Consider the following 11,992-nt stretch of genomic DNA (forward strand, 5'->3'; position numbering starts at 1 on the left):
AGTCAAGTTTTAAATAGGACAAATATCGAAACTCATTGGTCATTTTTGAACGCGATGCTATTGGTCTAATAGGATTCAATGATCTATGTTAAGCTATGCTAAAAGTGATATCGCCAGAACAGGAGAACGGCTGAATGGATTTCAAAATGATAAAACTCAACTTATTAACTTGGGGGGAGTTGGAGAATGAATGAGAATTTCCAAAAAAAAAAGTGGAGTGTTCCTTTAAATAAGCCATCATTTTAGTTTTCATTGCGCACAAAATGTGTTGTTGTAGCTTTATAAAATTAAAGTTGAACCACTGATGTCACACTGACTATTTTTAACTAGGGCTGAATACTGGTTATGGAATCAATAGGATTCAATTCCTCACTGTTGTTTTCAACTCTTTTTCGATTCTTGTTTTTTAGATTGGAGGAACCTAATTTTGCCATGACTGCAGGATATAAAGGTCTTAGAAAGTAGCCTTTTCATAATATGAATCTTTTTGAAAAAAATTACGATGTCTGTATTTTGAATTGTAATTTTGTCAGCATTGCCCATTATATTAGTCACTGTAAAAAATGACAGTGAATTTAACAGTAAAAAAACTGTTAAATGGTTAACAGTAAGTTCCCCTACTATATGGTGAAAAACTGTATTGGATATTGCATGTAATTTTACGGTAGTATACCATTTTCGGAAGTGAAAAAGAATATAAAATTTACAGTAAATAACCATAAATTGACATTCCCAGAATTCCCCGTATTACAGTTTTTACATTTTATGTTTGTTTTTTTTTTTGTTTTTTTTGTTTTTTGGTTGGTGGTGGTGTTGTTGTTTAAATAACTGTTTCTTCTTAGTTTTTGTTATCAGTTTTGTACATTATGGTTGTATGTCACATCTAATGTTGTTTTATTAACCAATGATAGAGTTTAGTGTTTGTGTGAATGACACTATGCACCTTCTATATATGTTAATATTTTAATGTTAATGTTAATGTTAATGTTTAAATATTAAAAGCTTGTGATGGGGTTTGGTTCATCATATGACTTTCCCATCACCGCCTGCTTTTGGCGGTTATCAGTGTATTACAAAGGTAAAAAACAGATTTCAGTACTTCAATAGGTTGGTACATTAACATTATATCAGTTATAAAATTACGGTATTAAAACTGTAAAACTTAAAACATTGCTACCGTATTTTTTATGATACATTTCTGGCAACTACAGCTGCTGTTTTTATGGTAAATTTTACTGATTTTTTTTACAGTGTAGCCCAAAGCTCAGCAGTGGACATGCGTTTTGCATGAATGGAACAAGACATGAAGTGTCTAAAATACATGTGCACAGTTGCACTTTGACAAACTGTCTACTGAAAAAGATTAGCCAGAACATTAACAACAACACTGATATGTGTGGTTTATCTGTCAATCAGATGTGCTCTTGGTGTTTACTTTCAGAATCATCATTGGCTAAAAGAAAGGTTAAAAAACTAGTATTTTATTTAAGATGGAAAAAAGACCAAGACCTTTGATGACATTATGATCTATTCTGTTGTGCAGTGCTCAAAATTGTGGACAACATAAGCCAGTTCCACTCTAAAATAACTGAATCTGAAAACTGAAAAAGACATGATTAATGGAAATGAATCAGACTTCTAATCAATATTAGCGAGTAAGAGACAAATAAAAAGGTGCATAACAGAAGACTGCAACCTCAAACTCAGACAAGCTCAGTACAACACTCATTTTCATTCCTTCAGTTGTTGTGAATCAACGTTAAGCGATGTTTGATGACGTAGCAGCTGAGATATGCAGCCTTTTGTTTGAAAGGCACCTATAGATAATCTTTGTTCAACTGAAAACAGCTCTGAATGAGGAGTCGATTCCCCTTGATGGGATCGATTCCAACCTTTTTTCCAATTCTTTTTGGAATCAACTCCCAGCCCTAATTTTAACAATGTCCTTACTACTTTTCTAGGCCTTGAACTGGATAGTTGTGTTGCTGTCAGGGTCAGAAAGCTCTTAGATTCCATCAAAAATGTCTTAATTTGTGTTCCAAAGATGAATGAAGGTCTTACGTTCTGGCACTACTTACACTTCAAAGTGTCATAAAGTATTGCCAAAGTAAGCAAAATGTGACAAAGAAACCTGGTTCATACCAGTCTGAAAGAACAGTCTGGCATCGATCCACAGATGAGGTGAGGTGAAAAGTGACAGCAATCACACTGAGTCAGATGAATTTTTGTTTTGTCCAGAAAAATGTAAAAAGAATCCTACATAATTCAGCTCTTTCATCAGTAACCAGTGACCATTTTTGTGCACAAAATGTATTGTCACAGCTTCGTAAAATTAAAGTTGAACCATTGATATCACATGGACTGTTTTAACTAAGGCTTTTGGAATCGAGTCCGATTCCGATTGCTGGTTTTAGAATCGATGAGATTTGATTCCTCACTGTTGTTTTTGATTCTTTTTCAATTCTTGTTTTTTAGATTGGAGGAATCTAATTTTGCCATGACTGCAGGATATAAAGCTCTTAAAAAGTAGCTTTTTCATAATATGAAGCTTTATTCGTTGAAATTGCGATATATTTCTGTATTTTAAATTCTAATTTTGTCCGCATTGCCCATGAAATAAGTCATAGCCCCTAGCTCAGCAGTGGACATGCATTGATGCATGAATAAAACAAGACATGAAGTGTTTAAAATATGGTTTATTTTAACTGTATGATTTGCACAAAATGAACAAACTGTACACTGAAACAAAATAACCAGAACATTAACAACAACATTGATATGTGTTTATCAGTCAATCAGATGCACTATCAGCCACTAATTTGTGCTCTTGTCATTTTCTTTCAGAATCATCATTGGCTGATAGAAAGGTTAAAAAAAAGCATTTTTTTAAAGATGAAAATTAGATCAAGACCCTGGGTCACATCATAATCTATTCTGTCAGGCAGTGCTCAAAATTGTGGACAACATAAGCCAGTTACACCAAAAAATAACTTCTGAATCTTTATTAAAATGATCTATCCAAAAAGGGCATGATTAATGGAAACGAACCAGACTTCTTATCACTATTAGCAAGCAAGAGGCAAATTAAAAGGTGCTTAATGGAAGACTGCATCCTCAAACTCAATACCAACTCGTTTTCATTCACTAAATTGTTGTGAATTGACGTTCAGCGATGTTTGATGATGTAGCGGCAGAGATATGCAGCCTTTCGTTTGAAAGGCACCCATAGATAGTCTTTGTTGAACTGAAAACGACTTTAAATGAGATGATTCCCCTTGATGGGATCGATTCCCAGCAATTCTAACAATGTCCTTACTACTTTTCTGGGCCTTGAACAGGATAGCTGTGTTGCTGTCTATGCAGGCTCAGAAAGCTCTCGGATTTTTTTCAAAAATATCTTAATTTGTGTTCCAAAGATGAATGAAGATCAAAGTGTCATATAGTGTTGCTGAAGTGTGCAAAATGTGACAAAGAAACCTGGTTCATACCAGTCTGAAAGAACAGTCTGGCATCTGTCCACACACATATCCAGTCTGCCCACAGCTCGATCTCTGTTAGAGAGAGATGAGGTGAAATGTGTGTATATGTCTGACAGCCATCCACTGAGTGAGATGAATTTTTGTTTTGTCCTGAGAAATGTAAAAAGGATCCTACATAATTCAGCTCTTTGTTCCGTCAATGACCTGGAGAAGGTCAGAAAGTGTTCTTCTCCATTTACCAGCAGACTTCAAAGGGCTTGTGTGTGTTTGACAGAGAATATGTAAAACTGTGGGTTGAACTGGATGAAAGCGATCATCATTCATGTGAGAGAAACACAAAGGGACAGATAGAAGGAGAGCGAGCAGGAAAGAAGGAAGTATGTTTCTCTATTAGAGACAGTGAGAGAGTTTATTTATGCGATGCCTGGTCCAAGCTGGTTTGCACTAGCTCAGTGCTGGCGTAGCTAGTGAACAATGTCTTTCTGATTTATTTTTCTGATGAAACTGGATGACAAAGTATACCAACATCTTATGCTGTAGCATCTAAAGCAACAAAAGAGCTTGTTTAAACACTTGTTGTGGCACCCCTTGATGAAGGGTAGTAGTTTTTCACTGCTGTGTTATCCAAACACATCTTGTCATTCCCCTCTGAAAAATGTCCAAGTCGTTTGGCCCTGGAACCCTTTTCCTCAGGAACAGTTCTCTCTGCCAAAAAAACAAAAAACATGTAGCTCTGCCTGGATGTGGCCTGTACTGTCCAACCCTGAACCACATTTCACATCTGGGTCACATCAGAGTATCAAGACGTAGACCTGGCAGACGGCCGGCTGGCAGTCTGTTCAGATTCAATCGCATTCCTGTGAGTATGGCTCAAATCTTAAATCCCTCCATCCATGGCACAAGCCAAAAATAGATCACAATGTTCTTGTTTGGGTTTAAATTTCACAGGGTTGGAACCAAAACACATTCTGTGTTGTTTGTGGTTCTTGCACATGGACTCTTCTGATAATACAAATAAAATACAGAACTAGATTACTCTTGACAGATATCACTGCACTTAATGGCACCACAAGAGCCTGATTCCTGAATGAATGTCTCTAATGACACACAACTATCAGTGTAGGTACTGACTGATTGTTTACATGGCACTGAAAAAGAAAATCATGGCCAGTGTTAGGTATGCTACTCTAAAAAAGTAATTAATTACTAGTTATTAAGTACATACAAAATCCAAAATGTAATTAATTAGGGGCCAAGCATCAAATCTGTTGGCGTTCTTATTAATCTTCTTCCGCTTTTTCTTCTTCCGTTTCTTCCACTATTGAGTCTATGGTATCCAATAGAACCGCTTGCGGGAAAGGTGTGTAATTTGGCACACTGATAGAGGACAGTCTCAACATTAACCATAGCAAGTTTGGAGTCTCTATCTCAAACTCTCTAGCGCCACCACTTGTCCGAATTTTCACTCATGTTTATGCTAATAACTTTTGAACCGTAAGGCACAGAAGGAAATTTTTTCTCAATCCTCCGAGTCAAATTAAACAATTTTTTGCCATTTTTAATGGCAGACGGTTTGTCTGATTTTTTACCAAAATTGTCTCAGATCATCTTCAGACCATGCTGGTAAAATGTTATGGAATTTAAAATTAATTTGATTAGTCAAACCGTTCTCGGAAAAACGGGCAAAAAAAATTCTACAAAAAGCGCACAAAAATGGATGTAAGGACACAACGGTTAGGCATATTGACACCAAACTTGGTGTGTGTGTGTTATAACAAGGTACCTAAGGCTACTTGCAGTGTTTCGGCAGGAGATATGAAAAATTGCTATTTTTGCTTACTTGTGAATTGTTTGGCCAAAAATCACAAAACTGGTCTCTTTAGATTTAATGCATCATGTTGAGTCGAACCATACCCAATTTTCCCATATCAGCCATTTTGGGCATCACCATTTTGAATTTTGCCAAAAAAATGTTGCTTCCCTTTCTTTTGAAATAGCTTTTTGCTTCATTCGGCCTTATTCTTTTCTATTTCTAGTTGCTGCTTCACGAGCGTGTCAGTAGGAATTGCTCATTTGTGTCGTTTTCTTCCTTTCAACATGTGACGACTTGCCCCAAAATCAATAAGACAACTTGCCCCAAACTGACATGTATGCTAATGTTGGCTAAATGTCAGGGTTAGCTCAACATAGCACGTCAGCTAAAGTATCAAAAGACACATTAGTGTCTCCTCTATTTTGTGCAAAATAATAATTTTTAACATCTATACCAAACAAAGTTGTACTGAAGAAAATTTAAAGTGATTTGTTTTTACTTTTTAGGTCAAAAAATATAAAAATTGTGCTCACCTCAGATTAGAGCAGTCTTGACCACATGTGAACAGGAGGTTGACTAGAATTAAATTCACACAAAGTGGCCATTTCATTTTTGAGATAAAGCCTCTAGTATTGGAGTTATGGACAGTGTGACAACTTACCCGTGTGACTACTTACCCCGCTCTCCCCTACTCAGACACAGTGTTTCCAGACTTTCCATCTTAATTGTTTGTCATTTTTAAAGTGATTCACAACTAGGCCACAGCAAGTGAAAACCTGCCAATCATGTCATGCTTAAAGACCATTGGAACATTCTGTAACATCCAACATTAGCCACATCTGCCCATCACTAACCCTCTGTGGCAAGAAATTCAAAATGTTAGTATCATTTTTTTTACATAATGAAAGATGCCTTACTCTTAGAATAGTTGTCTTCCTGTGTGGAGACATGCTGAATCTTCATGTATCTGTTTTTAAAAAAAGCCATTGTTCTCTCCCTTTTTAAAATTAAGTAATCTCCATTAGCATTCATTTTTTAATGTAATTTTCTCTTCCTCCTGTCTATTCCCTCAATCTCAAAGAAATTCTTAAAGCATAATTGTAAAAGAACCTGTCTGTGTAATTGAACCATTAATCACTTCTGTGCCCATAAATTGCACTTAATTCTGCGTGTTAGATAACCAAACTAGTGTGTCATTCAGTTATGCAGCCATCAGTCCATTCTGTGTCGTTAGTCATAGCTTCCTCTAGAAAACGTGCGTCAACACAGAATGAAGCATGCATATAAATACATTATGTTGGCTCTGTAATCAAATTCATTGAGAATGAATAATGTTATTTAACATGGCCCTTGTTTTCTAGAATTGTACTGTAGTTGGAAAAAGCCCCCAAAACCAGTCTTAAGTAACACCGGTATATTTGTAGGAATAGCCAAAATACATTGTATGGGTCAAAATTATTTTTCTTTATGGCTAAAATCATTAGGATATTAATAGATCATGTCCTATTAAGATATTTTGTACACTTCCTACTGTAAATATATCAAAACTCATTTTCTGATTTGTAATATGCATAGCTAAAAACACCATCTGGACAACTTTAAAGGTGATTTTCTCAATATTTAGAATTCTTTTTTTTTTTTTGCACCCTCAGAATTCAGATTTTCAAATAGTATCTCAGCTAAATATGTTCCTAACAAATGATACATCAGTGGAAAGCTTATTCAGCTTTCAGATGGTGAATAAATCTCAAAAAAAAAAAAAAATTAGATTTTTTACAACTGGTTTTGTGGTCCAGGGCCACATATGGTTTGTGCAGTCCACTATTAGCAGCTTTTATAATGGTGCCAGTTACTGCTACATTAAGCCTGACCCCAAAACGATTGAATAGGTGCAAAAGCCAAACATGTTATCTCTGCATATTGGGTCTAGGTTATTACAAAATTTAATAGAACAGAAAAACAAGTGAGTATCTTTCTTTATTGCCTAATTCTCAAAACACAATACATAAACATGGTTTACAAACAGAAACCCCACCACTCATTTCAGATGTTATCCAAGCATGGCAATAACATTAGATCTACTCAAGTAGCATCACTGCTGAGGAACAAGCCACTATTCACAGAATACATGCACTCCAAAATGAAGCCATCATTGGAATCTGTTAAGAGAGAGGAAAAACCTTAATTCACTTGAAATTTAGACAAAACAGGTAACATGTTACTTAAACACTGCCGACAAGATACAGGCACAGAAAAAAGACTGCTGACCAAAGTTTTAGCAAGAGTAGCCCCCTTTACCCCCTAATATGGCCACTAGAAACACTGTTTCTCCCGACAGGATCCGAAGCACAGATTAAGCCAATACTTCAGGTTTTTGAGAGAATTCATCTACCCCTCTCCTTTGATCGTTCAAGACATGGTAGGACTTGAACGTGCACTAAAGGGGCTGACAAAACTAGAAAAATACTTTGCAAAAGCAGCTCACTTTAGCCCCCTACTATGGCCACTAGAAACACCAATGGCCTTCAGTAGGCAAAGCATAGGAAGACTCAGACTTTGTGATCGAGTTACTCACCTCATGACTGTAGTTCTTACATTCTCTGGCTTTAGCTGCAAAATACAAATTTAGACTGATTAGCGATTATCTTAAAATCTAATTGACGAGGCTAACAATACAAAAATTGTTTCTCCCGACAGGATCCGAAGCAAGGAATATTAGGCCAATACTTCAGGTTTTTGAGAGAATTCATCTACCCCTCTCCTTTGATCATTCAAGACATAGTAGGACTTGAATGTGCACTAAAGGGGCTGATAAAACTAGAAAAATACTTTGCTAAGCAAAGGTAGCTCACTTTACCCTGTTGATATGCCTACTAAAAACACCAAAAGCCTCCACTGGGTAAAGCATAGGTGGAAACATGTCTAGAACAGACTAGTTGTATGAAAAAGCATTAACATGATCGAGTTACTCACCTCATGACTGTAGTTCTTGCATTCTCTGGCTTTAGCTGCAAAATACAAATTTAGACTGATTAGCAATCATCTTTAAATGCAATTGGCAAGGCTAACCATTACAAAATTGTTTCTCCCGACAGGATCCGAAGCAAGGAATATTAAGCCAATACTTCAGGTTTTTGAGAGAATTCATCTACCCCTCCCGTGTCGATCATGCAAGACATAGTAGGACTTGGATGTGCAATAAAAGGGGCTGATAAAACTAGAAAAATACTTTAAGCAAAAGTAGCTCACTTTTGAGTAGACTGTAGTTTATGAAATTAGCTGCATCACTGCTGAGGAACAAGTCACCAGTCAACGAATGCATGCACTCCTAAATAAAGCCATCAATGGAAACTGTAAAGAGAGAGGAACAACCATAATTCACTTGAAATTTAAACAAAACAGGTAACATGTTACTTAAACACTGCTCACAAGATCCAGGCACAGAAAAAAAAGAGACCGCTGACCATGGTTTTAGCAAGAGTAGCCCTCTTTACCCCCTAATATGGCCACTAGAAACACTGTTTCTCCCGACAGGATCCGAAGCAAGGATTAAGCCAATACTTCAGGTTTTTGAGAGAATTCATCTACCCCTCCCGTGTCGATCATTCAAGACATGGTAAGACTTGGATGTGCAATAAAAGGGGCTGACAAAACTAGAAAAATACTTTGCTAACCAAAAGTAGCTCACTTTACCCCCCAGATCTGGCCATTAGAAAACCCAACAGGTTGTATGAAAAAGCATTGATATGACCAAGTTACTCACCTAATGACTGTAGTTCTTACATTCTCTGGCTTTAGCTGCAAAATAAAAATTGACTGATTAGCAATTATTGTAAAATGCAATTGGCGAGGCCAACCATTACAGAAATTGTTTCTCCCGACAGGATCCGAAACAAGGAATATTAAACCAATATTTCAGGTTTTTGAGAGAATTCATCTACCCCTCCCGTGTCGATCATTCAAGACATGGTAGGACATGAATGTGCAATAAAAGGGGCTGACAACTAGAAAAATATTTAGTCAAGCAAAGGTAGCTCACTTTGACCCCCTGATTTGGCTACGAAAAACAGCAAAAGCCTCCACTGGGGGAAGCATAGGTGTAAACATAAGACTAGACATATGAAAAAGCATTGATATGACTCAGTTACTCACCTCATGACTGTAGTTCTTGCATTCTCTGGCTTTAGCTGCAAAATACAAATTTAAACTGATTAGCAATTATCTTAAAATGCAATTGACAAGGCTAACTATTACAAAAATTGTTTCTCCCGACAGGATCCAAAGCAAGGAATATTAAAACAATACTTCAGGTTTTTGAGAGAATTCATCTACCCCTCCCGTGTCGATCATTCAAGACATAGTAGGACTTGAATGTGCAATAAAAGGGGCTGACAAGTTAACTAGAAAAATATTTTGTTAAGCCAAAGTAGCCATTTTTACCCCCCTGATTTGGCCACTAAAAACACAAAGCCTCCACTGGGGGAAGCATAGGTGGAAACATGAGACTAGATCAGACTGGTAGTATGAAAAAGCATTGATATGACGAAGTTACTCACCTAATAACTGTAGTATGAAATTAGCTGCATCACTGCTGAGGAACAAGTCACCAGTCACAGAATATGTGCACCCCAAAATGAAGCCATCAATAGAATCTGTTAAGACAGAGGAAAAACCTTCATTCACTTGAAATTTAGACAAACCAGGTAACATGTTACTTAAACACTGCCGACAAGATCCAGGCACAGAAAAGAGACCGCTGACCATAGATTTAGCAAGAGTAGCCCACTTTACTCCTGATATGGCCACTAGAAACACCAACAAAAACTGTTTCTCCCGACAGGATCCGAAGCACGGATTAAGCCAATACTTCAGGTTTTTGAGAGAATTCATCTACCCCTCCCGTGTCGATCATTCAAGACATGGTAGGACTTGAATGTGCAATAAAAGGGGCTGACAACTAGAAAACCCAACAGGTTGTATGAAAAAACACCGATATGACCGAGTTACTCACCTAATGACTGTAGTTCTTACATTCTCTGGCTTTAACTGCAAAATACAAATTTAGACTAATTAGCAATTATTGTAAAATGCAATACAAGGCTAACTATTACAAAAAATTGTTTCTCCCGACAGGATCCGAAGCAAGGAATATTGAGCCAATACTTCAGGTTTTTGAGAGAATTAATCTACCCTTCCCGTGTCGATCATTCAAGACATAGTAGAACTTGAATGTGCAATAAAAAGGGCTGACTAGAAAACTAGAAAAATACTTTATAAACTACTTACCAAGTAATGGTTAGAGAAGGATTCTTCAGCACAACTGTGACTTAAGGACCAATCCAAAAGATGAGTCTAGACATGAAGACTTAAAAAAAAGAGAGACAATTAGTTAAAATATACACAAACATATGCTTATCTTGCTGCTTCAGAGCTGAGCTTTCCTTTAAACAAGACTTAGAGTAACTTAAAAGCAAATAATTTCTCCACCCTCATTTGTTACTTAATGAGCATCTTAAGATAATAAACGCTTCCTTACCTTTATATCCAAGACATCATAGAAACTGGCAAGTTTCTCTTCAGTCAGGGGGTTCAGGTGGACAATCTATTTATAAAAAATAAAAATAAAAAGATGCAATCAACATCTCCAGACATACAGGCCGCACATTCATCACGTGGGTTCTCGAGCCACACGTGGCCTTTCTTCACAACTTAATATTTCGAGAATATAATCATGACTTGGAAGCAAGCTATACAGCATGTTTTACCAAACATCTTTTAGTTTGGTCTAAGAACTATTTTGCCATCTTCCTATACACTTATAAAGTTCACTGTAACTGTTCTGGTAAACTAAACTCGCCGTTTTACGTCACTGCTTGTGCATATTTTCCTGTATGTATAAATGTAAAATGAAGCATAGCTTCAAGTATATAAGAAATTAAACAAGTGCACAAATACCTTAATAAAACCACACTCACCAACACCCATAGTGTGTGCATTCATGCTGTCTCCAACCGATCTGCGAACTCTGTACAAGAAGCAAAGAGGCACGTGTGAGGTGTGACCGGTGCGAGGAATCATGGGATATTTAAAGAGACCACCTTCAGTTAACTTCAGCAAATCGGCTGTTTCAAACAGTTCATTGAAAATAAAAACGACTTCTAAAAACGCTCAGAGAGTTTCGGAAGAGATACAACTCAAAATAACTATTACTGACTAATGGAAAAAAGACACTTAAGACACTATTTATATATTATTGTTATGCATAAATGTATGAAATGCACAGAAATACTTAAGGTTAACAGAAAATGTGTTGTTTCTCATTATAGTGTTCTCAGACTTCATTTAAACTTCATTTAGGCTTTGAATGCACGGTTGTGGACTGTGCATTGGAACAACCTTTTGGTCTCGCACTCTCTAAAACAAATTCTATTGGCCACAAGGAAAATTCGAACGCATGTTTTCGGGCATTCATTGGTGATTTAATCTGTCAATCAACCGAGCAGCGTTTCGTGTCGTAGAGAGCAAACGCACCAATCGCGTCCGAGTGGGCGGGGTTTGACCGCTAATCCAGGATGTGAATGTTTCGTTCAGTCCGTGCAATTGGCAAAGATGTTTACAATAAATGTATCCCGCATTTGTAGTCTTAGTTGCAGTGACCATGAAGAAAACAACTAGATGAAAGCCGTAGACGTTTATCTGT

General features: G+C 36.8%; 8 non-coding genes across 8 annotated transcripts; all 8 read right to left on the reverse strand.

Annotated features, from left to right (window-relative positions):
• Positions 1–7,612: 7,612 nt before the first annotated feature.
• On the reverse strand, positions 7,613–7,730 carry LOC141283934 (small nucleolar RNA SNORA26). The gene has a single exon (XR_012338301.1). It is a non-coding gene; the product is annotated as a small nucleolar RNA SNORA26 (small nucleolar RNA).
• Positions 7,731–7,971: 241 nt separating this feature from the next.
• LOC141283932 (small nucleolar RNA SNORA26) lies at positions 7,972–8,092 on the reverse strand. Its single transcript, XR_012338299.1, has one exon. It is a non-coding gene; the product is annotated as a small nucleolar RNA SNORA26 (small nucleolar RNA).
• A 277-nt stretch (positions 8,093–8,369) lies between these two features.
• Positions 8,370–8,491, reverse strand: LOC141283928 (small nucleolar RNA SNORA26). Its single transcript, XR_012338294.1, has one exon. It is a non-coding gene; the product is annotated as a small nucleolar RNA SNORA26 (small nucleolar RNA).
• Positions 8,492–8,808: 317 nt separating this feature from the next.
• Positions 8,809–8,927, reverse strand: LOC141283923 (small nucleolar RNA SNORA26). The gene has a single exon (XR_012338290.1). It is a non-coding gene; the product is annotated as a small nucleolar RNA SNORA26 (small nucleolar RNA).
• Positions 8,928–9,158: 231 nt separating this feature from the next.
• On the reverse strand, positions 9,159–9,280 carry LOC141283930 (small nucleolar RNA SNORA26). Its single transcript, XR_012338297.1, has one exon. It is a non-coding gene; the product is annotated as a small nucleolar RNA SNORA26 (small nucleolar RNA).
• Positions 9,281–9,549: 269 nt separating this feature from the next.
• On the reverse strand, positions 9,550–9,671 carry LOC141283927 (small nucleolar RNA SNORA26). The gene has a single exon (XR_012338293.1). It is a non-coding gene; the product is annotated as a small nucleolar RNA SNORA26 (small nucleolar RNA).
• Positions 9,672–10,114: 443 nt separating this feature from the next.
• LOC141283921 (small nucleolar RNA SNORA26) lies at positions 10,115–10,233 on the reverse strand. Its single transcript, XR_012338288.1, has one exon. It is a non-coding gene; the product is annotated as a small nucleolar RNA SNORA26 (small nucleolar RNA).
• A 174-nt stretch (positions 10,234–10,407) lies between these two features.
• LOC141283918 (small nucleolar RNA SNORA26) lies at positions 10,408–10,529 on the reverse strand. Its single transcript, XR_012338284.1, has one exon. It is a non-coding gene; the product is annotated as a small nucleolar RNA SNORA26 (small nucleolar RNA).
• Positions 10,530–11,992: the final 1,463 nt, after the last annotated feature.

This window comes from Garra rufa, chromosome 13 (genome assembly GCF_049309525.1).
Source record: "Garra rufa chromosome 13, GarRuf1.0, whole genome shotgun sequence".
Classification (NCBI taxonomy): Eukaryota; Metazoa; Chordata; class Actinopteri; order Cypriniformes; family Cyprinidae; genus Garra; species Garra rufa.